The sequence below is a fragment of the Artibeus jamaicensis genome, unplaced genomic scaffold (genome assembly GCF_021234435.1).
Source record: "Artibeus jamaicensis isolate MK-2021 breed Jamaican fruit bat unplaced genomic scaffold, CSHL_Jam_final contig_886, whole genome shotgun sequence".
Classification (NCBI taxonomy): domain Eukaryota; kingdom Metazoa; phylum Chordata; class Mammalia; order Chiroptera; family Phyllostomidae; genus Artibeus; species Artibeus jamaicensis.
Window position 1 is genome coordinate 3,338,211 of NW_026522002.1, and position 3,114 is coordinate 3,341,324.

At 40.8% G+C, this 3,114-nt stretch overlaps 1 pseudogene; it reads left to right on the top strand.

The window, feature by feature from the left end:
* The first annotated feature begins 487 nt into the window (after nucleotides 1-487).
* On the top strand, nucleotides 488-2,846 carry LOC119045196 (ectonucleotide pyrophosphatase/phosphodiesterase family member 3-like; annotated as a pseudogene).
* The last annotated feature ends 268 nt before the right edge of the window (nucleotides 2,847-3,114 follow it).

Here is a 3,114-nt window from a genome sequence, read left to right on the forward strand (position 1 = left end):
CATAGGAGGAAGTAGCTTGAAACTGCAGGAAGCAAGAGTGTACATTTCTTGCTCTGGTTCTCATTTCTTCATCACTCAAGTGCCTTTGTCCAACATTTCCTATTAAGAGATGCCCAATACCTTATTTTGTCTATGGTTTGCTCATGTCAGTGATGACTAGAATTAAACTGATGAAACATTTACAGAGGTAGAGGAGCAAAACTCTGCATAGCAGAGAAGCAAGAGGAAGCATGGAGTGAAAAGTTGTTGCTAACAAAAAAATGGGGCTTAAAAATTATACTGGCTTTTCAACTTCTGGCAATAATGGATGCATAGGTAGATAAACTTTGCCTCCTTTCACAACAAAAAGAAGGACAACAACAAATTAAAAAAAATGAGAACTGCCAGAGAATCAAACTATATGGAAGTCCAACAACCAAGGAGTTAAAGAAGAAACATTCATTCACATTGGTAGGAGGGGTGGAGACAGGCAGCCAGGGTTGAGATGATGCATGGCAAGGCAGTGGCTGAAGAACCAAGCAGTCCCACATTACTGTGCAGACAAACCAGGAAGAACAACTGGGGGGTGAGACAGACCATGTAACCCAGAGTTCCAGTGTGGGAAAAGAAAACCTCAAAACCTCTGGTTGTAAAAACAGGTGTGGGGGGTGCAGTGGCAACAAAAACTCCCAGCCTCACAGGAAAGTTCATTGGAGAGAACCACAGAGTCCTAGAAGGCACACAAATCCACCCACCCAGGAATCAGATCCAGAAGGGCCCAATTTGCTTGTGGGTAGGGGGGAAGTGACTGAAAGCTGACAGAGAGCCAAGCAAGTGGCATTGTTCCCTCTCTGACTACTCTCCCACACACAGTGCCACAACACAGAGATGTGGTTTGCCCCACCCTGGAGAATACCTAAGGCTCCACCTCTTACACCATAATAGGTGCACAGTGACAAAGAAATATGGCCCAAATTGAAAGCACATATCAGAAGTCCAGAAAAAGAACTAATTGATGAAGAGAAAGCCAACCTATCAGATGCAGAGTTCAAAACACTGGTAATCAGGATGCTCACAGAAATGGCTGAGTATGGTTGTAAAATAGAGGAAAAAGTTAAGGCTATGAAAAATGAAATAAATAAAAATACACGGAACCAATAGTGAAAGGAAGGAAACTGGAACTCAAATGAACAATTTGGGGAAGGAAGACATAAACATTCAACAAGAACAGAATGAAGAAACAAGAATTCAAAAAAAATGAACAGAGGCTTAGGAACTTTCAGGACAACTTTAAACATTGCAACATCTGAATCATAGGGGTGACAGAAGAAGAAGAGGAAGAGCAAGAAACTGAAAACTTATTTGAAAGGGAATCCCAAAGAAATTGGACCCAAGGAAGCACACACCAAGGCACATCATAATTACATTAGCCAAGATTAAAATGAAGGAGAGAATCTCAAAAGCAGCAAGAGAAAAGGAGAGAGTTACCTCCAAAGGAGTTCCCATAACACTATCAGCTGATTTCTCAAAAGCAACCTTACAGACAGGAAGGGGCTACAAAGAAGTATTCAAAGTCATGAAAGGCAAGGATTTATAGCCAAGATTAATCTATCCAGCAAAGCTGTCATTTAGAATGGAAGGGCAGATAAATGGCTTCCAGATTAGTGCCGAAAACCTGAGCAGCATTTCACACCTCATTGACTCCTGAGTTGCCAAAACAACTACACTTTGCCAAAAATGTCAAAATCGACAAAGTTATCTTTTGATGGATTGACAGTGGAAGACTGTGAGGAATAAATCAAGTTCATTCCATGGAGGAAGTGACCATGGTTTTGACAATATATTTAAGACCATGGAGGCTGTATTTTTGGCACGTGGACCCAGTTTTAAAGAGAAGACTGAAGTTGAGCCATTTAACAATATTGAAGTCTATAACCTGATGTGTGATCTTCTATACATTCAGCCAACACTGAACAATGGTACCCATGGTAGTTTAAACCACCTTCTGAAGGTGCCTTTTTATGAGCTATCACATGCAGAGGAAGTGTCCAAGTTTTCCGTTTGTGGCTTTACTTTTCTGTTGCCCACAGATACTCTAGATTGTTTATGCCCTGAGCTATAAAACAATATTGCTGTAGAATGGGCGAATCGAATCCTACATCTCATTCAAGATGAAATAACTGACAGAGAAACTAAATTTGCCATGTGGGAGGCCCAAGGTTATGCAGAAGAACAAGGGACACCGTCTCCTTTATCACAGGGAATATACCAGTAGATTTGGAAAAGCTATCAGGATGCCCATGTAGAGCTCATATATAGTCCCCAAATCCATAGACACATTGCCTTTTCCTCCCACTGTCCCAGACTGTCTGTGGGCTGATGTCAGAGTTGCTCTTTCTGAGAGCCAGAAATGTTCCTTCTATTTACCACACAAGAATATCCGCTCAGGGCTTCCTCTGTCCTCCTTCAAACAATAGGAACTTCTGATAGTCAATATGATGTTTTAATTACAAGTAATTTGGCCCTTATGTATGAAGCATTCACAAAAATATTAGATTACTTCCACAGTGTTCTTCTTGTACAACATGCCACGGAAAAAAATTGAGTAAATGTTAGTGGACCAGTAATTATAATTACAATGGTCATTTTGATGATCCAAGTGAAATTACAGAATGCATAGTCAACAACAGTGTTTCCATCCCAACATACTACTTTGTGGTGCTGACTAGTTGTAAAAATAAATGCTATGCCCCTGGTGCCTGCCCTGGTGCCTGGACATCCTACCCTTCATCATCCCTCACTGCCCTAACAATGTGGAGAGCTGTCCTGGACATAAACCAGAATCTGTTTGGATCGAAGAGGGGTGAAACCAACTGTGAGCTAAAATTTGAATTAATTAGACTGTTTTCTCAGGCTACACAGTCATTGTTGTAACAAATTATGCCTTTCCCAATAATATATTCCACATGAATGCCATGATTTGAGAATGTAACTTCACTGATGACGCTATGAAATTTCCAGCACTTGATGCTTGCCTGTCTACATGGAGGGCTAAAGTCTGAAGTTCAATCCAGTAATCAACCTTTCTAGAATATTGTCCTACAATTTGGCTTCTACTGGAGAAAGTTGATATTT